At 41.8% G+C, this 23484-nt stretch overlaps 1 protein-coding gene and 1 pseudogene across 1 annotated transcript in view; one reads left to right on the top strand and one right to left on the bottom strand.

Moving 5' to 3' along the window:
• The window catches only part of XKR4 (XK related 4), a 916393-nt gene that overhangs the window by 212596 nt on the left and 680313 nt on the right, over nucleotides 1–23484 (top strand). The gene's annotated exons all lie outside the window — the stretch shown is intronic.
• On the bottom strand, nucleotides 20620–23414 carry LOC138497526 (interferon regulatory factor 9 pseudogene; annotated as a pseudogene).

The following is a 23484-nucleotide window of genomic DNA, read 5'->3' on the forward strand; positions in this document are numbered from 1 at the left end:
GGCGAGGAGTGGGCAAGGCTATGGAGTGTATCTCGACACCAGGGCTTTATTTTTGCAATTTCACCCTGACCTTCAATCAACAAGGATCGAAAATGGCCAACAATTGTGACATTGAGATAAGTGAAAGAGCAGCCACCCCACCAGCTACTTCACCTGCTAAGAGAATTGATGTTCAAAAAACAGAAAATCCTAACAGTGAGGAGAATGAGTCCATCAGCTTCCATCTCATACAGTGCAGCAAATGATAGATCAAGCAGCCCTATGGAACTTGTGGGGGAGGCAGGGCTCTGATTGATGAGGTGCACCACTTCCTGGGTAAAATTGATGCACCTGCCACAGCTATTAACAGATGGCCGGACCCCCGGGTCAGCACAGGCCTAGGCAAAATGAAGATCTCAAGGCCAATAAGGAGGATAAAGGTTCCATGAGTGTTGTTGCCAGCAACCCTACAGCCCCGGGATGTGGATGTAGATGTAGATGCTACAGTTGATGTCACCCCCTGCCTACTAATAGCACTAAAGATGGGGGCTAAGCGGTCGCAGAGGAGCCTACACATGTTTCCTGCTGGTTCCTGCAAGGCTACAGAGGCACTAATGATATTGATAACCTCCCCCTCCTGATTACATTAAGCGTCCCATTGCTTGACATGACAACCCCCAGCCAGTGCCTGCTGGAGAATTCTGATACCCCTGATACAGCCAACACTGATGAAATGAACCTGGGGGGAGGCATTGTCGCATCAATGATGGTCACCATGGGGAAACTCCCCTTTACCTCTCCACAAATCAAGAGATCAGAGGACGGGGAGACATTGGAGAGCAAGCCCAGTAAGGAGGTAGTCTGTCTGTGGTAATGTCACTATGCCGCTACAGGCCACAGTAACAGGATCAGTTGCATTATAAGTGGTATTAAGCCATATTTCAGTTCCCCCTGCCCACCTACCCATCCAGATACAGTTGCAATGCCCACCACTGACCGTGCCTGTATGGGGACATTAGCGGCCACCGTGTGTCGTAGTTCTGTTTTGACCGAATTGGCGATAGGGAAGAAGTTACTCCTACAGCTCCTAGATGTACATGGGAAGGGTGGGGCAAAGGGGCTCCAATGGGGAATACATCCACCAGAACTGAGGGAAACAAGTGGGTCTCAAATCTTCCATGGCCATCAGTTCCTATCTGCGCGCCCAGATCCATCCAGAAATAATCCGGGCAGGCCAGGATTCACTAATGGCACTAGATAGTCTTTTGACCTTGAAAGAGCGTCGCCCGACAACGGTTCATTGGGTCCCACTGATAAAGGCCCTACTCAGATCCAACACCCCTTACCGCTATCAGGCCAACCCGGAATGGGGGCACGGGGGGCACAAGGCATACTATGTGCCACCGCCAACACAGGGAAGATGTTCATTAATTCTAGAAATGTATCTCCGACTTTCCACAACAAATCCAACAAAACCTGCATGACGGAAGTGGCATGCGAAGAGGGGGTACTTTACCTACATAAGGTCCCAAAATTGGAATGAATCTGTCATGAACTCAGGGTAGCTCTCTTGAATAAATGTTCCCATTGGCTCCAAGCTGTAAGTGGGTGCGTCTTTGTAACCCGGGGGGATATGTTAAAGTGCACTAGGTTGCGCTCCTGGGGGGGTGGGGAGGAGCTCATGACTCTATACGAGTAGAAGGCAATAGTAGCTAATGCTATACTGGGCTTTGACAAGAGATGCCAATCACTAGCCAATAGTGCGATAGAAATCAGTGCTTAGCCCCATACAATATCGACACCTTCCCATATCGTACGCCATCGCGGCCTGTGCTCCCTGGTGCAAATGTAATCCCTCCGGGGATAAGGTCAATGGGCAACCTTCCGTGGCTGAAGCACTCATGCCATAGGCACAACTGTTGAAATAGTTGCTTCTGGGAACTCGTGAAGAAGCACCCACTGGGAAGTGTGTTGCTGAAGTATAGAAGGGCGGGCGCCAGGAACACTGTTGCTGCTTAGTTAATATGGAGGGAATGCATTATGTATACTCACCGAACCTTAGCTTACTTGATATTTATATGTATAATGTTGTACTTTTATGTCCACAGCCTGAAATTAAGTAAATGATGATGATGGTACAAGAATCTGGACTAATGCAGCGCTCTAAATTGTATTGTGCTTCGATAGGAATGTCTTGGAATGAGACTAACATCTATTTCAGTATTCTGAGTTAGAAGTGAGAGGCTAAAGGGATGAAGGTTTCATGACAAGTATAAGCCTTGCTAGATCAAAGTGACAACATCTTGGAAGAGCACTTCCTGTTCTGTTGCTTCTGTGTTGCAAACCATAAACACAATTGGTTAACAATATGCCACGGCTGTCAAGAATGGCACTCTGTCAAGAGTGGCACAGGGTACCCAAGTAGGGTTTGGGTCGCTGTGCTGAGGTAAGGTAGCAGATAAGCACACACAGCAGGAAGTTCAACAAGAAAGAAGAGTAGGAAACAGTAGCTGTGAGCCAAAAGGGGCAAAAGATAAAAAGGTACAAACAAACTGGATTCCCTCTTGGGGTGTATGCTGAAATGGGAAAGAGTGTTCCACGAACCTTAGGAAACTCCAGCCTTCTGCACAGATTGCTATAACAGAGGCCCACGCTGTATGCTCATGGCTGGGAACAACAGCAGTGGGTGTCTGTAACACTGAAAACGCGACAAAGGAAGGGGCAGAGGTTGCCTGCCAGAAACCAACAGGCAAGCTCTGTACAAAGGGATTACATAAGACACATGAGAAGACAAGAACAGAAATATCCAGCAAAAAGGAAGTCAATTAGCAATCTAGCAGAAGGAAATGAAGGAAAGGCAGTTAGACTGAAATAGATAACCTAAGGTGTACAGAGGACTCAAGAAAGAGAACAAGGAGCAGCAGTCAGGAAAACAGAAGGCTGCAAAGTAGGAAGCAGGTCTGCAGTCAAGAGTGGCACTAGGTGCAGGCAAACTGTATTGGGCTGCGGAGGACTGTAGTAGGCTGAAAGGCAGGGAGTCCAGAAGAAGAGGACAGAGAGAGATTAGTAGTAGGTGACAGACAGAGATCCCAAAAGAATAGGGCCGCTAGGTAGGGAGCCCAGAGGAGCAGGGCTATAGGCAGCGAAGAGGTGCAGGCTGCAAGGTAGGGAGCCCAGGGAACAAGGGCTTGGAGACAGCAGAAGGTTGCAAGCTGCACGGTAGGGAGCCCAGAGGACAAGGACGGTAGGCAGCCAGAGTGAGGCAGGCTGCAGGGCAGGGAGCCCAAAGGACAAGGATTGTAGGCAGCCGGAGTGACGCAGGCTGCAAGGCGGGCAGCAGAGGACTAGGACTGTAGGCAGCCGGAGTGAAGCAGGCTGCAGAGCAGGGAGCCCAGAGGACAAGGACGGTAGGCAGCCGGAGTGAGGTAGGCTGCAGGGCAGGGAGCCCAGAGGACAAGGATTGGAGACAGCCGGAGTGAGGCAGGCTGCAAGGCGGACTGCAGAGGACTAGCACTGTAGGTAGCCGGAGTGAGGTAGGCTGCAGGGCAAGGAGCCCAGAGGAGCAGGGCAGCAAAGAGTGAGCCCAGAGGAGCAGGGCCGCTGACAGTAGAGGGCTGCAGAGGACTGTAATAGGCTGCAAGGCAGGAAGCCCAGAGGACAAGGGCTGTAGGTAGAAGGCAGCGGAGCGTGATCGGCTGCAAGGCAGGGAGCCCAGAAAGGGCACTGGAACAAAACAGGATAATGCAGCAACAGGAACAGCATCCAAAGTAAAGGGTCAAGGCAAACAGGAGCGGGGAGAACTCAAGATGCAAGACACTGTCATCCTGCAGGCAGCTGCTTATATACAGCCATGCCCTGTTCTGAGGCAGGCTAATTGACAGCACCTGTAGCAGCACACCTGAAGACAATCTGCCTCCTCCCTCTCTGGTCCTGAGCAGGTGGAAGCAGCACTGGCCGCTAGGGCTTCTGGGGATTGTGGTCCCAATAACGATGAATGGGAATAGCCAGGAATTGAGGACTGCAGCCAGGTGCATTATGGTAAATGTAGTTAATTGAATAAAATAACAAAGAACCAAAGTTGAGCAAATGGAAATAAAAGACCAAGGCGTGAAAAGGAGTTGTTCAAGGAGTATTAGGAGGATAAATGAGTACCAAGTAGTCCATGATGGTTGCCAATGCGTGCGCCAGCGGCGCGGGCATGACAACGGCCTAGCGATCAACTCGTCCCTCCCGATGACTGACGTTCTGCCACAAAAAGGCGGGAAAGGAAATATCAAGCCTCGTAGGAACAATTTCACCCTTAGAAATCCGGTATCAGAAATAGCGCTCGCCAGCAGTCAAATAAATGCAAAATGAAGGTCTGCTGCCCGTGGGATTCTCACCAGCCTCCAAACTGAACTTTTTGCTGTATCCTCTGGCATTTTACCCTTTTGTGTGAGCCTCTTCGGAGAGATGCCATATTAGCGTGTTTATTTATGAGAAAGGCGGAGGCGAAGCAGTATACAGCTGTCGGGTTTGATTTTTCCGGAAAGAACGATCGAGAAGCCTGTATCGCTGCATCAGTGCTGTGAAGATCCCACGCAGGTGATATGCAGAGGGGACGAGTTCGGAACATGATCTGTTAAGGCGTGTCGAAGAAACTGGGCTCACATGGGCAGACTGCCAACATTTCTTCCAACCTTTTAGTAGTCCTCACAAAATGTGATTATTGCAGTGTGGTATTTTAATCGAATGATTGTCGTCGTCCTAACCCTCACCCTCACAATAAAAGATTATTTTGATTGTGATTAAATGCACAGTTTCACTTGGAGCATGCGCAATCCCATTCAGCACTGATTTATTGTTTGGTGCGATCAGTGCTAAATATGTGTCATGTTTCTGAAACAGTGCCTTTGTTTAGTTTGAACTCTTGGTTGGCACTTTAGCACCACCAAAGGTGAGCCCAGGCTAGTGCAATTTTGAGATGGATATGGCATGCATGGGACAGGGCGCAGCTTGTTATTTTGATTGTCTTTCCACAGCACGTGCACATCCCTTTTCCAAGGATTTGAGCGGTAAAGGGTGGTATGTCAACTGAAAACGAAACAGAATGGGTGCTTAATATTCCCATGGCGTTAAACCACCTGAGTGCTGATATGATTTATGCCGTGAGATCATAAAGGTAATATTAAAACTAAAGGAAAGGAAACGACATGTCCGAGAATTGATGAGCCGTGTCCCTCACTAGCACTTTTTGCTTTGCATTCTCAAGCCCATCTCTGCAATGGCCAATGTCTTCATGTCTTGTACGCAATTATAGAGCTTCTGGGGCACAGATTACAGGACTTCTATTTAATCCCAGTCCCCCGTGGCAGCGATGGAACGGTCATCGTATTTGTTTTCTTCATTGAGTGTAATCTCATTAGGCGTAGTTTGATTAAAGGAGGCAACCTCTCTGCACTGGGAAGTTTGCGTGGTATTTCCACGCAAACGTCCCTTGTCATACCGCAACGTCTCCACAAACGTATAAGCAAATGATGTATCCCCTAGCCCAAGGGTCTTCACTCAACAATTTATCAAGCATATGCTTTAGTTTCAGTGTAAAGTTAGTTGCACAAAACAGGTTTTATCTTCTAAGAGGAGCTTGTTCTCTGTGTCTGTGTGTGACTGGCCTAAATCCCCTTCCAGCTTCTAGGCCATCTTGGTTATGGATACCCTGCAAATTTCAGTGATTCGCGTGCCCATCCCAATTCTATGATAGTTTATGTTTGTTTCTTTATGGAATTGGGCTTGTCTCATTAAAATCAGATGACACAAAGCCAACGTATGCATGAAAGAGCCCATTCTCTATTTGCCATTGGGCCCGAAGGGTGTCAAATATTATGAAACATTTCTTATATAACGGCCTCATTCGATTTGCAGAGCGCCAATGTTTGCCATCATGATACTACCCTTTTCTGATTGGCTCACATTACAGTCTCTTGCAACTACCCAAGCACTCTGCCCCTCAGCTGCCTCCTGTGAAACCCTAATTTCAACATCGTGGCCTGAAACAAGGACAAACTGGGAAGTCACATGCACGTGCGCAACACGTGCTCTACAAGACCATCCCAAGAATTGTTTTCTTAATTCACAGGTCCAAGTAAGTGGGAACTATCAGGAGGGCAATTTCACTACCTTCATTTTTTACTGTTACCAGTTGCACTACTTTTTACAAACATTGTCACCATTTTGGACCTGTATTTTTTTTACCTGAAGCCAACCTCCTCATTTGACCTCCCTAGAGCAGTTACAGCTAAACTAAAATCGGTTTGATTGTATAGTTATGAAGCGTTGATTACATGCCTGCCTGAATCGAGTACAGCTGGCTTCATTTTAGCCATGCGGAGATGGAGGAGGGCCTGCTAACTCTAACAAGGAGTCTCTCCTCACACCTCATCGCCCCCTTATTTTTAAAAAACTTGTCAAGTCCTAATCCCAGGTTAAATACTTAGGGCCTGATTCTCGACATGATAAAACGCTTCTGTGAATCAGGCCCTTAGAGCTGGTAGAGGTCCAGGTCATTCAAAAGGGAAGCTATTTTCATATAAGGTGGCAGTGTTAGCATAGTTGACCTAAAACATTTGACCTAAAACATTTGATCGAATTATCTTGACCTTTTTTTCAGTCAAATTTAATTAAATACATATATGGGGGTGGGAAAGGGTATATATTATGTGTAGAGGAAGTGAGCGGGTTTGTGGGTAGGTCTATAAATTTGATCAAATGTGATTAGGTCAAATGTTTTAGGTCAAATAGACCCAAACCAAGGTGGCTATATGGGATTCGTCACTTCATGCCCGCGGCAACGTTTGAAGTTGTATGAGTCTTAGTGACTAGTCATTTAGGCTATTGTAATGCACTCCTGGAGGGATGTTTCAATGGCATGTATTAGAAGACTCCAGGTGCCTCCAAACTGAAGACGTTCACTCTTGTTACCCAGACTGTTGATTACATTATCAAATTCTATTTATGAGAGAGCAGGTGTTTCTAGTTTTAGACCCTGTTGAAGCAGCCTCTGTTCAGGTAGGTGTAGTGGACCTCAGACTCGAGAGTAGAGGCAATATCAAAATGCTGAAGTTGACTATCAGACAGAGCCAAGAATGAAATGTAGGGGAACTGACTTCTTCCACCCATTCCACCCAGTTGACTATCAACCTGCCCCAGCCCCAAATCATCGACATGTGTTGCACTATGCCCCCTCCTCCCCATGCCCCACTCAGGGCAGAGGTCCACTACTTTTGTTGGTACACTTCTACCACTGCATTCATTAAAATACTGAAGTGGCTAAAGCAAGACCATATGGCCAACTGTTGAACTCCCATCAGAGTTATGAAAGCTGTGAGGGATTTTGAGGCCGATTTCCCTGATGATAAGCATTTTGCACATCCGGTTTATTCAAATGATTTTCCGTGCCAACACTATGATTACTTCAGATATGTTGTGGCCTTGTTGAGGTCAGTACTCAAGCGTAAACTGCCTCTGTCTTTTTTCATAACACATAATGCAATGTAAATGGTCTTGTATAGCACCCATCTGCAATTACTGGTGGCCTTGCTGCACTCGGCTCTGTAAGAAAAAAGAGGAGTGGGGTTCATTAGTGGAACAGTGGAAAAGGCAGATGCGAAAACTGTGGTGTTGATGGGTGCAGTTCGGAAGTACCCAGTTCATGAGCCAATCTGCTTTCTCTAGATTTCTATGAGTTTGGCCGAGAAACTTGGGAGTATGTTATGCATAGGGAAGAATCCAAGATGTGATGGACTACAGCACCTTTATGGCTGGTTAACCGCTGATGTAGTAGAGTGCGACAGGGCTAAAGAGGAAAGCTTAGTTGTGGGTTGGTTAGTGCTGATGTGCCAAAGGCTAGGCCTCTGGTGGCCTTCTGTGCAGAGTTTGTGAGAGTGGTGTAAGGTGTAAGGCGGGAATAGGCCTGCAACACTGCATTCCTACCCAAGGCCATTTGCAGAAGGTCCGATTTCTCTACTTCCCAATGACACCTTTCTTTCTCTCTCTCTCTCTCTCTCTCTCTCTCTCTCTCTCTCTATCTCTCTCTCTTTCTCTCTCTCTCTCTCTCTCTCTCTCTTTCTCTCTCTCTCTGACAAATAGATACCTTGAGGAACAAAACAATATTCTAGTAGCTAGCAGATGAGGGAAAAGGGGGGTCTGGAAACTCAAATATTACTATAACCTGCTGAGGCTTATGAGAGGCAACAAGTTATGGTTCAGTGAAAGGGCAGCTTTAAATTTGAGGACCATAGTCAACCATTTCTCCTTCCTTAGCATGTTCGTTAGCAGGCTGACAGATACCTGAAACCTCACTCTATAATTCTCATGTGCCACGCTCAGTGGCCTTCTGGGACCTTTGCCTGCCGAGGGCAGTGTCGATCGAGACAGGGCAAGACATTCATCAGGCATTGGTAGGTTTGTGGGCCGGAATCCCTGCTCATTTCAACCAGAGGTCTACCCTGCTATCTCACACAAGCCACAAATTCTTCTCACACAGTCCAATATGACCCCCCCTCCACCAACCGACACAACTCACCAGGTTTTGAAGTGTCATCATGCTTTCGGTATCAGAGTGATGTTGCAAACCTACAGTGGATACTTCATGATGAAACAAGGTGCAGGAAAGATGGAGGTTGAATTGTAGATTCCTAAAAAAAACGGTATATAGCACCTCGGCTTTAAAAAGGGAATGGGGAGGTGGATGGCTGCAGGATTGTGAAGAGTAATATCTTGGCAGTGGCAGACAGGGCCTTTGGGGCTGGGGATATGATGGACTTGAGTTTTCAGTCTCCCTGGCCCCTTGCTAACAAAGGGTCCCGGGACAATATCCTTACTTGTGCCACAGCTGAAAGATGGGCCCAGGGCAAAAACAGCTATGCTTTATTCATCCAGATTTCAAGGGTTGTCCTTCCAAGGGTAAGGAGGGGCTGCCAGGGATTAGATTAGCAAATGCATAAGGTGTGAACTGTTCCTCAAAAGTAGTCATCGCCTGGAGCCAGGGAAGGTACTGACTTACCGATTAGCAGATGTCTACACTACAGAAGAGAAGAAGAACGAGAGAGGTTGTTGGGCTGTCTGTCTGATCTGTGCTCTTACATTTACAACTTTTACACAAGTTGGGAAGATGTCATCGGAAATGATCAGAGAATGCAGCAGAGGTACCCTATTCACACTCCTTAACTGGGCAGCTACTATGTGTGTCCTCTGTGCCCTCCCCTCGGTCTCATGTTGAACCAGATGAGAAATATTTATAGGGGACGCACGACACAAGAAAGAAGATTATAGGTCCCTGCAAATTATGCAAAATGGCATCTGTGTGGATACGATCATGTAAATGCCTGGGCTACTCTGTAAACTGAGTCTAGGGTGGTAGAGCTCTTTTAGTCTACCCTGCCCAATGTATAGACCAATGCATGCATATGCACATGCAACACAAAGAAGGTTGTAGGTCCCCGAAAATTGAGCAAATCACCATTTGTTTGGATAGGATCAGCCTTTCTGTAAATGTACGCTATTGTGTCAGCTGGGACTAGGGTTGTAGAATGTTGTTGTCAGAGCTCCTTTAGTCTCAGTGGCCTGTGTATAGACATATAATATATATATATAGGAATAGCATGGGAAGAAAATTACATGTTTGCAACATTAGATGTTGTCTCATTATACACTTCTATACAGCATGAGAATGGTAAAATGGCTTGTAAATATTTTTTAAACACAAGATCTCTCAACTATCTTTCACATGGTGAAATGATAGTTGAAATGATAGAGATGTGCCTCACCAACAACGTCTTTTTGTTTAATAATGAATTTTACAACCAAATCAGAGGAACTGCTATGGGTATAAGATTTGCACCATCCTATGCAAATTTAACCATGGGATGGTGGGAGAAGTTTATAGTATGGACTGCATGTAACATCAAATACACAAATCAAGTGGTCCTGTGGCTTAGGTTTATTGATGATCTCTTCATCCTTTGGAATGGAGATGAGAGTGATTGGCTGGAATTCGTCAAAATATTGAATATGAATAACATCAATTTGAAATTTACAGAAACCCATAGTCGAGACCAGTTGGTCTTTTTGGATGTGTTAGTGTAAACGAATCAGAAGGAAGTTTTAACTGAATTGTATCGGAAACCGACAAATTCCAATATGCCCCTTTTCGCAACCAGCAACCATCCGGTGTCTTTAAAGTGGAGTATTCCCTATGGAAAATTCGTCAGAATACGACGCAATTGCAGCACAATAGAAAAATTTGATCAGGAGTGTCGATTCACTGCTGCAAATTTCGCCAAACAGCGGTATCCAAAATCAGTTTTGGAGAGAGCCTATTTGAAAGCTCGTAATTTTAACAGAAATACCTTGCTCTCTTCCAATCGTACTCCTGAGAAAGACAAACAGGATGACGAAACAAGGCTTATTTTGACGTTTGGAACTCACGCCAATATGATTTGTCAAATCTTTCATCGACATTGGCATATTTTGCAATCTGATGAAGTACGTTCTACCATCCTTAAAGATCTTATTAATATCACTTTCAGAAAATCTCCATCAATCAAAGACTCATTAGTCAGCCGTTTCTTGCCCCCCGTGGAGAAAATATCGAACAGTTCTTGGTTAAATGCAAATCCAACAGGATTTTACAAATGCACTAAATGCAAAGCCTGTAAGTATGCCCTAAATAGAACAAACTACACGCATCCAGTTACGAGACAACTAATTGAATTGCAAAATTACATCACATGTAATACGGTGTTTGTGGTCTATGGACTCTTATGCCCATGTAACCTCTGGTACATTGGAAGCACTATCGGCAAATTGAAGCTGAGAATTTTACAACACATGCGAGCCATAAAAAACTCAGACCCCTCCTATCCTATGGCTGTCCACTTCAAAGATGTATTGACCATAAGGCCATGCACCCAAGACTCTATGCCCTGGCCACAACCACCGCAGCATATCACACCCATAGTGGCTTATAACTTTTGGATCCAAGAACAAATTTATAAGCAGCAAAGTTATAAGCCAATATTGGTGTGATATGCTTTGGTGGTTGTGGGCAGGGTCTATAGTCTTGGGTGCATGGACAAGATCAAATTTAAAGGCAGCAAAGTTATAAGTCACTATGGGTGTGATTTGCTGTGATGGTTGTACTTAATATAATATACTTACTGTTTGCTTTAGTAACTGTAGTACATGTATTTCTTGTTTATTTCTGTGATAAAAGAAAAGATCATGTTAGTATTGGTATTTTGTAACAACTTATAACATTGAATAATCAACATTGTTTTTTTTTTACCCTCATATTTAGTAGATTACAAACCAGTGTACTGTGCAATTCGTTCAGTTCTGTGTTTGTTGCTAAAATCATTGGGTCTGCGGGAAAAAACAATCCATGTTGGATTAAAAAAAAACCTTTTTTTGGTATGCTACAGTCTGTTTGTTTGTTTTCAGTGTTCACTTGTTGTTTCTGTCTAATGCTTTATATATTGGCTTGTTGCAGATTTTTGGAGCAGTTAGATACCTGTTAACATATTGTAACAGTTTATTTATTGTTACAATGAAGTGGTATTGATTTATCTATTTGGATATTGTAAAATTTTGGGTAGTTAGATACCATTTGGCGTATTCTAACTGTCTATTTATTGTTATAATGTAGTGGTATTGATTTATCTGTTTGGTTATTGAAAATTTTGGGGTAGTTAGATACCAGTTGACGTATTCTAACTGTTTATTTTTTTATATAATTTAGTGGTATTTATTTATCTGTTTAGTTGTTGTAGAATCTTGGGGCAGGTATATAGCTGTTGGCATATTGTAACAGTTTATAGTTTTCTAATAAAAGTTTAGTTAATGTTTAAGTACAGTTTAGTTAATAAATTTTGGTTTTAAGAAGATTAAATAAGCGTTTGTAAGATTTGCAGGTAATCTCTGCTTTAGAGTAATGGTACTATCATTACATTCAAACCATCCACAATTCTTTTTTATATATGCAGTATAGTGACCTGCACTGCTTGTGGATCCTGCGTGGTAGATTATACCTATTGTTGTGAAGGTTTTTTTACCAAGTGATACTTGACTATGTGTGAATCCAGTCAGCTTGCAGTTGTTTTTGGTACCATTTGCATTGTAACGTAGAAGCATTAGTAATACGTATTTACTATGTGTTTGTATTAGTAAGGTGGAGCGATTATCTGAATTGCAGGTAGTACATAATCTACCAGGGTTCGCATTTTGTACAAGTTGCTGAAATGGAACGGATTCACAGTTAGGTATTGATACATACACAAAGCGCTCATTGGGTATTTGTTCTTGTGTCACATTGTTGCACAGAGTGCGTGTATGTTTCCACATGTATGAAATCTGGAAGATTTCATGTATAGGTATGTTTTTGTTTTCCAGTACTTGTAGTAAGTACATTAAACATTCTTGTGGATCTTCCTGTGAGTTTATAGTGAATTTCACCATTCCAGCACAGTATTCCAATTGTTGTCTTATTCCATAAACACTATACGTGTTATCAGGATTGTTTGTGCGTTTCTATGAAGTACTAACATTTGCAAACAGAATTGGTCTGTACTGTGTAAGTAAATGTTGTCAACTATTGGTGGTAATTGAAATAGAATATTCATTGCTACATTTGCGTAGCAACTTACACCATTTACATTTGAAAGTTTAAATGGACCAGGTAGTTCTGTATCTGAGTGCTTTTTTTGGAGTTTGTCTTCCTTTTTTGAAGAAGTACCTGGTTTACTTTCCCTACTAGGTTCTTTTTTGATTGTGGTACTTGATGAAGTATTCATTTCTTTTAATCTCTTTGGAGGATTTGCAGTGACATCCTGTTGCATTTCTGTTTGATTTAGTTTTCTTTTCGAACATTTGACTTTTTGTGGAATAGAATATGTTTTAGATGGGGGGGGTGTATAGTGAACGCAGTCTATTGTATTCTAAAATGCAAGGAATATCAGCATTTACTTTACTTGCATCAAAGTTGATTAGAAATAGACCATCAAGTGTACGTAAGTGTGATAGTGCTACGTAGCTCATGCCGTCTTTAAAGACTGTGTTACCAATGTCTATCAATGCTTTGTCTAGGGTAAGACCTTGTGATTTATGAATGGTGACTGCGTATGCAAGAGTTAGAGAAAATTGTTCTCTTCGTACATACATGTCTTTGAAGAGAAGGAATTGAGCTGTTGAGCGTCCAATCCTTTTCACTTCTGAAAGTTAAAGAGAATATTGACAAACTGAATGTTGTTGTCACGTGGGTATGTTTGAAAGCCAACAACTGTACCCAGTGCTCCATTAACTAGTCCTTGATCCACGTCAAGGTTACGTGTAAGCATTACTCTGCAATTTAAGGATATTTTTAATATTTTTTCCAATCCAGCTGTGTTGGAGATTGAATTTTCTAAACTATTTAGTCTTGTTGTGGCTTGTTCACACATGGGTAGTGTCATACCATGTATGTCTAGTTTGTCTGTGGTGCTAATTTCAATTATTGGTTGCATTTCTTTTTTTAACATTGTTTCATTGAATTTGAAACAGCTTGCAAGAGTTGCCATTAAGGCCATACAATTTACATTTTTGTGGGATAATTGTTCCATAACATCCGTAGCACATGCATTATGGCCATAAAGTGCATGAATGTGCCTGGCTTTCAATATTGTTTGTGCTTCTTGAGATAATACACCAACTCGAATGCTTTTTAAAATGTTGGCATAAGGGAGATCTGCAGATTGCTGCATATTTTCTGTTAAGTCTCTGTATTGGAAATGTTGCCAAAGGTTGACATTTCCAATGCTGCCAACAGTTTTACGGCAGAGTTTGTGTCCTAAGGTTTTAAAAATAGGCTCACCTTTCACTGGTTTTATTGAAGAAGGTCTCCGAAAACAATAATGTGTTTTCCTCCAAACAGCTCTTCGTAGTTTGTTTTGAGTACTTCTTGTAATATGAGGTGAATCAAGGTCAACATTAGGTTGGAGACCATGCTCACTTCATCTATTAGTTGCATTTTCATTTGTTTTAATACTCTGCGAAGTTCAATTGCAGCTTCTGTAGAAAGTTTGTAATAGTCTAATTTGTTTTGGTGTTCTACTGGCAGGAGTAGTAATCGATGTAAAGTGACACCGCCTATGCTGTAGGCAGCTAAACCTGTGGGGGCAGTGACAACAGCTGACAGTTTGTTGTCTGTCAATTGTTGAAGGAATTATTTACTGATGATTTTGATTAAGAATGTTTTGTCAGAACCAGCTTCACCACTGACGTACAGTAGTATAGGTTTGTAATTTTGGCAGGTGCATTCTTGGTTTTCATGTTGTACACCATATGCAATTTCTTTTGTTACTTCTTCAAAAATGCTACGTTGTTCATTGTTTAGTTTTGATTGTAGTATAGTTAAATCTTCTTTATCTTCATACTGACACATGGTGTTTTCTACTTCTGTCATAGCTAATTCTGCCTCATTTGCTATTAGTGGCTGTCCAAGTGGTTCTTGGCTTCCTGTTACAGAAGGTTGACTACTGTCAGGAGTGTCCTTATCTAGTTGGGCCTGCAGTTCTTCTTCGTGTTGCTGTTCATTGTGCAACATTGTTTTGTACTGTGTAAAGTTTACATCAGTTATAGTGCTTTCATTTGCTTTGAAAGCGTCTTCATAGGAGTCATAGTTATCTAGTATTTCTTCTTCTTTTCTCCATGGTTTAAAGAGTTGTAGCAGGGACATGTAATTTAGTTCTTTATGTTGAGGAGTCTTTAATGACAATTTGATATGATTAATTAAATTTGGTTTGGTGAATTTTACTAAGCTGCCTTCACAATTTGACACTCTGTATTTACCTTTTTTTCATCAAGTTTTATATTATTTTTGTATGTGAAGTTTTGGGCTATGCGGTATAGACACATGGTTTCCAAAGTGGTACTTCTGTTTGGGTAGTATGTGTCCAGCAAATTGTTTCTAAAATGTCTTGGCCGTTGGGATCATGTTTAGCTATTGTTTCTATATTTTCATATGATTTTAGAACTCTTTTTCTAGATTTAGCAGGACCAAGACTTAGCCATACTATATTTTCAGATTTTCCATATAAAGCAGTACCAGTTAAACAATCTACTGCTTCATAGGAGCCACATTCTCTATGGGAGAGCAATTGTATGCCCAAGCTGTATAATTTCTGAGACAGTGTTTTGCCTAATGACAGGTCATTCCAGAGGTCTTGCAGCTCTGTTTTTTCTGCTTTGGTTAAGTATGCTGTAACATATCGTGCAACTGCAGTGTAATTGTTTGCAATGTACTACACATCTATGTTTGCATTCCATAAGTGGGCAATGATTGCATTGTAATCATTGATATATTTTTCTTCTTCTGTTCTTTTTATGCAATATGTATTTTTAGGTGATTTGCCTTCAACACTATGTCTAACTGAAGACATGAAGCCGTTCACTTGACCTGTTTTTGTAACCGGTCTAGGGAAACCAAAGCGTCATTTGGTGTAGTATTTCCCTTTGTTTTTGTATTTGCGATGACAATATTTGCCACATTTGTGTCTTTCAAATTGTAAAATTTGTGCTTGGAGATCACTATTTGTTGCTTCTGATGGAATTTGACAAGTGACATATTTTTCAATAAACTGTAAAACAGTGGTGTCACTGTCTTGACCAAATTTAGGAGCATCTTTAATCCATAAAAGCATGTGGATATGTGGCGTTCCTCTGGCTTGGTATTCTTTTCTCCAAAAGAAGTGTTGCACTTCTCTAAGGGGAGGAGCAGTTTTATTATAAATAAAGTGTAGCATAACAATGAAGCGATGGTGAAAATATCTTGAAACATTAACAGGATTTAGAGAACAAAATTCTCCAGGTGTTAGTATATCTTTTTTTTTTTTGTTTTTGTTTGATATGCGTTGGAAATCATGTAAATCTTCCCATGCATATTCTGCACAACTTAATGTAACAATCCAAGTGGGTGGGCCAAGGTTTCTTATCATACAACGTTCATCTCTGTGACGTCGAAACCGGTATTCTTTAGTACCACGCATATTTGCTAATAGATTTGTAATATTTGATTTTAAAACCTCATCTTTTTGTTGCACTTTTTGTAATATTTGTGTAGCTGACATATTTTGAAAGTGGGATCCTGATTTCAATGTGTGTGCAACTCCGTAACATAAAGTTGCTAGTTCACTTTCAAAGAGTAGGTGGAATATGTATTCCACATTTTGTCTAAATCTGGGATCTTCAGAATACATCCGTAATGAGCGATATTCTGATGCTGTTATTTGAATAGGTCTATCATCGTACCTTCCTCCTTTGCCAGTAGGAAAAAGTAGAGGAAAAGCACGTGCTTCTATACTTTTTTCCCATATGCTGATTGTTAATCCTTTTGTTTGACGCAGTTGGTACGTTTCTAGTGCATCTTTTACGGTGTCATTAGAATGCAATGGGTGAATTGTATAATGGGTCTAAAGTATTGGATATTGTAGCAGGATCTAGGAGCTCAAATTGACCAGCTTCTTTTGTCTCTTGAATTATTTCAGTGGTATCCTTCAAGTTTTCTTCAATATTAATTTCTTTGTAGTAATCATTATTGTCTTTTAGATATTGCAAAGCTTGTCTAACTTTATGTAAATCTACCAGTTGTTGCCAAATTTGTTTGTCTTTTGTAGGTACACCATTTACTAAGATAATTAAAGATTGCTCCATTGGACGTTGCACTTCTAGAGTGTGCACATTTTCTTTTAGATCTAATGGTAAATACACTACTTTTCCACGAATACCATTCACTAATTCAGAGGGAGGTAATATTGCTGTTTTTGGCTGAAGGTGTATTATTGCTTGAAAGGGGTGCACTGTTTGAATTATGATGCTCTCATATAAATTGAATTGTTGTAGGGGTTATAGTAGTGGCTATAATTCCAAATTATTTGTGATAGCACGTGTAGGAGTTTGGTTGTTGTCAAGTTTTGTAGTGCAGTAACTGCAAAGTATTAAGGGGTCAGTTATTTCATATTTGTTTTCTGCTATAAGGTAGAGAGCTAATTCTAACCATTTAAACCATTTACAATCTTCATTGTTTTCTATTTTATATGTTAGGTCTACAGTTTTTGTGTTACTTTTATAGAAAGTTCTACGGCAACATACACACACATGGTTTGGTATTTCAGCAGATGTACTTTTAAATTTCAGTATTTCTTTTTTGTATGTGTGTAGTAGAAGGAGAAGGTTGCCATGCATAGAATTGTTGCTAATTTGCTTTAAAGCTATTTCATTCTGTAAGTGGCTTTCACTTGCAAAATATTTTTTCTGGATATAGTCGATTTCTTCAAGTAGGTCTTTTGCTGTACCATGTAGAAGAATGTTATTAAAATTGGCTAGTGCTAAAGCAGGACTTTTAGCATAGTACAGTTTATAGACTACATTTCTTATAGTTGAATGATGTGTTGATATCATATTGATATAATGGAAGGTGGTTTTGCAAGTAGGTCCTGAAATGCAGGCCAATGAATGTCCTTGTAGTCCTGTGTACTTGCACACTGGATAGGTATCCATATTTTGCAGTAGTTTAATTTTCATTTTGTCTTTGCCTTCCACATATTGAATGAGGAATTGGCGTAAAGACTTGAAAGATTATTTGGGAATGTTACACATTGACATGCATGGCCATTTGTATACTAGACATTCTGATTCAGTTGAATGGAGAGGTAATTCTAAGTTTTCTGGGGATATTTTTGTAAGTAGTATTTCTTGTTCCACTATGGTATTATTAACTTTTTCATAACCTCGTCCACTGCTATGTATGGCAATTGTATTTGTTTGCTTTTGTTTGTATGCTTCTTCATTAAAGTATGGTTCTGTGCTCGTAGTGTGACTCCATTCACCTCCACAGATACTTAAGAAGTTATTTCTGTTGACATTTCGTTTATTGAGAAGTCTTTTTTGTAAGTTAGTCATTAGTTTTGTTAGTGGTTTCATTTTGTTTAACACTAAAATAAATAAGTTTCTTTTGAGAAGGATTGCACTGTCTATCAATGCTTCTAAGATTAATTTCCTACGATAGGTTTTAAGGGTTGAGTTTGATTTCTCTCCTGTTTTTATAAGACTTTGCAGGACTCTGTGACGGAACATTTTTGCTCAAATACTTTTTTGGTATGCTTAGTTTGCACTATATCAAGATTTATAGGAGCAGTTTCATCTGTAGTGGTAGCTGATTTTTTGTTAATTGTTTTGTGGTTTGTTTTACATTTTGATAGAGGAAGCAAAGTTTCTGTACTTGAAGCTTGTTTTGTTTTGCTAAATGACTGTATTAGCTGTTTTGTTTTAACTTTTTTTACAAATTCTGCTAGAGATGGATGCTTGTTTTGGACACTTCTATTTTTATTTGCTCTGTTTCTGCGTTGCTTTCTACGGACTTAATTTTTGGTAGGCATTCTTTAGGGTCTGTTGAAAAAATAAAGAAGTTATGGATTGGGGTGTTCTTAATTTATGTGTGCTGTTTGCATGAGTATGTGAGTAAGATAATAAAGATGTATGTAATGGTGTGTGATTGTGCATTTGGCAACTACAACTAGTTGGGATGGCTATTCTTGAATTTATGTGCTACTAAACTGGGGTTCAGATGATAGTAGAAAGTAAGCTGGTTGTGTGGAGAAGTAGAAATAGTAAATCTAATGGTATACCATTAACAGTTGTTTGTTCTATAATATGAACATTCTAGGGGTTGAGTTGGGTTATTTGTGTGTTGAAAACTAAGAGATTGTGCATCATTCTGCCTGTAAATCTTTGTTTAAGAAATGGGGATTTGTAGACAGAATGGTGCACAATCTCTATTTTTATACACAGAAATAGCATGAATTAACATTACAGTGTGTTTGAATAATAGTATAAATAATAAGGTGGCATTCAACTTACTTTTTTTTTTAAAAGTGCAGGTTTCTTCTTAGTTGTTCTTTGTACTTCAAATTCGGCTGCTTCTTTGCAGGAGAATGGTCTTCACTGCAATTGTAAAGGAAACAAATAAGGAATTTTGTTTGTATATAGCATTGTTTTTAATTTAGACATTGATTTTTTTAATTGACATTGACCCTCAGCGCCTTCCTCAAAATCATGAAAATTATCTTATTCACATAAGATGCTTGCACCAGTTGAATACAAATCATATGTTCTTAATGCATAAAATGTATTGTAATGACCAACTGTACCAACCAAAATATAATTTGTATGCCTTCTGGAATTCATAATGTACCACTGAATACCACTATTTCTGTAACTAAGTTCTTGTAAGTAACAGCGCCTCAATTCCATGGGCTGCTTGCGCAGTATATAAATATAAGTAAATAAATGTTTACATTTTTGTACAAGTAATGTTTGATTTTTGAACATACGGTGTGCATGCACTTTTGTTTGAGTATGTTTACTCTTCATATTGTACTTTAAATATGTTAGTTCAACATGCTTTGAAAATGTGTGTGTAAAAAGAAATTAAATAGCAGATAGGTTTGGAAGTGACAGTTGATTTTAGGAGATGGAAAAAATGACAGTAAATTCATTTTATAGATTATACAAGCTAAAAGTCAGTTAATCTGTTTATATGAACCTATAATAATTGTACATTTACTGTATAGAAAATATGTATACCTGTAGTTTGTGTTCATGCATATGGATAGGCATACAGCTGCAAGTAGAAATCTTGGAGACTTGTACAGTATTTCTTGTAGAAGGTGCTTTCCAATGATATGACACTTGTACACAGAGAGATTAACAGTTCATTTAAAGTGGTGATCTATGATGATGCAGTTAGATGTAGAGGTCTTGGATGTGATTGGTGGATATTCATGTGACTTCTTAGCTATATCCAATGAGGGAATGGCACAGAAAGTGAAAAGGAAATGGTAGAAGGACTGTTCATGTTACGATATGTCCGCAGACATGCCGGTAGTTCGCGGACATCGGGTGTTACATCCAGGGATTTTTGGGTTGGGGAGCCATGCAAATGAGAATGAGCAGAGAAAGGGATTGGTCAGGAAAGTGTAGTGGGTGTGTTGTACCAGGAGAGAGTTTCTCAGATACTCTTTTTGCTGAGAGACGAAGAGATAGCTATGGCTGTGTGTTTCATAAAACTGATTGTTTGTATTTTGGGAGACTCGTGGATACATTGGTTGAAAGTGCATGCAGAAAGCTGTGGAGTAGCTGTAGATCTTGGATTCCCACATATGGAAGTGCACTGGCATGGAGTACGTGGAATGAAGTGGTTGGACATGCTACTTTGGAGACAGAGCAACATCCAGACATAACTGTAATTCATTGTGGAGGGAACAGTTTAGGACATGTGTCTGGAATTTCATTTCAATTTGCAATGAAAGAAGGACTTGGGAAGGTCATGGACATGTTTCCAAATTCTCAAGTAGTTTTTTCACGGATTGCGCAGAGACAAATGCAGCTTTGTTCTTCTTCATTTGGTCCACAAATGGAGAAAGCAAGGCGCAATGTCAAAAAGGCTGTTTGTGCCTTTCTAAGAGATTTTGGCATGTCCTCTTTTCACAATGAAAATATTATGTTTCGTAGTACATACATTTTTCGCAGAGATGGAGTCCATCTTACTTTTTTTTTTTTTTTTTTTTTTTTCCATTGAACAGCAGGGATATTTAAAAGGGGAACAAGGGGAAGAATTCACACAGCTTAATGAATCAAACTGTAACAGAGCCTTTTGGCAATGGATAGTAGTTTCATTTGATTAGTTGTTTCACGGTCTGTGCCATCATTGATGCTTTCAGTAGTTGACAGGTGGCTCCGCTGCATTGGTACCTGGCATCCCCTTCCATGAACACTATGACAGGCGGCTGCACCCCAAGTCACAACACTTTTGTCAGAGCAGGAAATGTACTCAGACTACATTCTGGATACTGCTCAGAATGCTTGCTGCCAGAAAGTCTTCATCATTCTGATGCGATTCAGAAATACAGCAAGGTGAAAGGGAGGAGAGGACAAAAGCAGTAATTAATTAGAGTACTGAAAGGTTAGGTGAAGGTCTCTGCTAAGTGAGCCACTTGATGTGCTTTAAAGATATGTCACATGGTGCTAAAGGTGGGAATCATTGTCTGTCAAATTGGTATGTACAAATATATATACATGTATGTGGAGCACAAACTAACCGGTGGGACAGAAGGTTTGGAAAAGAAAGCTCAAATGGTCCGGGGTGTAGACATATGGTTCGGATTGAAGATTAGGTGCCAACTTCTGCACATCCTGCTGCCTCCTCAGGAAAAAAGGGGAACCTAAAAGTATAGTACCCACAGGCTCAGTGGCAGTATCCCTTGTAGTCTTGTGCTGTCTGCTCGCAAGTCAGATATGTTCCTACAAGTTGCATGGTTGCTGAGCACATGAAATGGGCCCTCTACATGAAGAGTATAAATTGCGCTTTGCCTCATCCATCCCAGCTTCCTTGTGTCCTAGTTCCGGACAGGATTAACATTCCGGACTTGTCTTGGCTTAGACGAGAAAATGTTCAGGAGCCGGGTCTTTGATGGGAGTGAGGGTGTTGTTACTGGTGTCAGACAAATCCTGCGTAAGCAGCTGTATGGCCAACATCTGTTCCACCTGCACAGTTACAAGCTTATCCTCTTTCTGGTCGGTATCCGATATCTCTTCACCAAAGCAAAGAATCACCTGGTACCTGGGGACTGCACCCTGGAATCGTTGGTAACGGTGGAGATCATTTAGGAACTGAATGGTGTCAAAGACTTTAACATGATTGTCTTTCTCCAACTTGTTGCACACTCCAGGCTGCGGGGAATAGGGGCTGGTCCAGAAGACCCGTGCTTGACAGAAGCGCTGGAGAAAGATACCCTGGGGGGTGCTGGCCAACATGATTCCCTTCTCCAGGAAGGATAGCAGGTCCTGTGTGTTTTGGCGTTTGACAGGGTCCTCAATGGTACAAGTCGCTGGCAGGTATAGGCGTTCCATTCCATTGATAGGTAGCATGCTATGGATCGAACGCCCCTCCAAAGGAGATGGGGCAATCTTACAGTCACCACTTTGTACAATCTCCTGAAGCACCTGCTGCCCTCCATAGAAGATGGTGACCCGCATGGAGTATATACCGGCTTCCAACACAGGGGACATGTCAACAACTTCCTCAGCAATTAAGTAAAGGGGGACATCTTGAAGACTGTCAGGGCTCTTCTGTGGGCTGTCTAAGTTCATCTGTACGTTATCCAAACTCCCCTGTGGGCTGCTTGTGCTCCTCTCTGGGCTGTCAGAGCTGCTTCCAACCCCAGAGTCCTCTGGGTAAACGGAGTTACAGCATCGAGGCCCACAATCCTCTTCAACCTGCGGCTCATTCACAGGCACAAGAACAGAGACTCTTATTTTGCCAGTGATATTAGATGTCATCTCATCCTCTGAAGACAGATCTCGGACCTCCTCCTTCATCTTCCGCTTCCTGCTGCTGGAGACCACTTTTTCATTCTGCTCCTCTGGTGGGACCAGGCGGTACACCTTGTATGGCTCTGAGATATCCAGCTGAGAGCGCTCTGGCACCTCTGCGAACTCTGGACTCTTGTTGAGGGCACAGCGTAGCCGAGTCTTCCACATGGCAGCCTCCACCTTCTGTCCCTCCTTGTACTTGCCCTTGTAAATCGCCCAGGCCTTGAAGATGGCGGCGTCCTCATCTTGGCGGAAGTCCTGTTTTCCACCATGCTTCCAGGGAATGCGGAAACTGGTGTGATTTGTGTCATCCCAGACGAGGCCCGGATACTTGTCACTGTCCACCTGGTCAATCATCCACTGCTTGAGCTTTCGCGTGGATCGCACGAAGCCCACAGCCATCCTTAATTTGACTGGGTTGAGTGTATTAGCCTGGAGCCAAAGAAACCTCCTGCAGCCCCAGTGGACCCTGCAAAGTGCGGGAGTTCCTGCAGCGTCCCAGGTTTCTTGCTGAGCCTCAGGTTCTTGCAAAGTCCGGAGATTCCTGCAGCGCGCGGGGTTCCCGCTGAGCCTGTTGGCCGCAATGCCGCTCTCTCCCCGTTACTGCCCCGCGAGCTTTGCATGTGCCGCTCTAACTCTGTTCCTCATTCAATAGCTCGGCTCCTCACGTCAAGGTAATGCTCCTCGATATTTACCTCAGCTCGTCACTCTCGGTCCTCCTGCGTCTGCACTTCCCGTCATGTTCTTCCCCTCATACCCCCGTAGGCTATCGCCTCTGCTTACCAGAGTATGCTTTTTACAGATCACTCTGCTGCCTTTAACACCCGCCTCACTGTCACTTGCATTTTTTGTTCTGCACCGAGAACTCCTGTGCATACGTTCTTTTCCTCAATGGGTGCTCTCCTTTCTTTCACCCTGCGCCTCGTCTCTTTATTCCCACTTGTTCCCTGGCCCTGCTCCTCACACCTTAACGCTGTTGCTCGTCCCTCCGCGGCGAGCCCCGCCGGAGTCCATCTTACTTATGCTGGCAATCAGATTTTTTGGAGAAATGTACAAAATGCATTTCGA

This window comes from Ambystoma mexicanum, chromosome 5q (genome assembly GCF_040938575.1).
Source record: "Ambystoma mexicanum isolate Mex_15411 chromosome 5q, UKY_AmexF1_1, whole genome shotgun sequence".
Lineage (NCBI taxonomy): Eukaryota > Metazoa > Chordata > Amphibia > Caudata > Ambystomatidae > Ambystoma > Ambystoma mexicanum.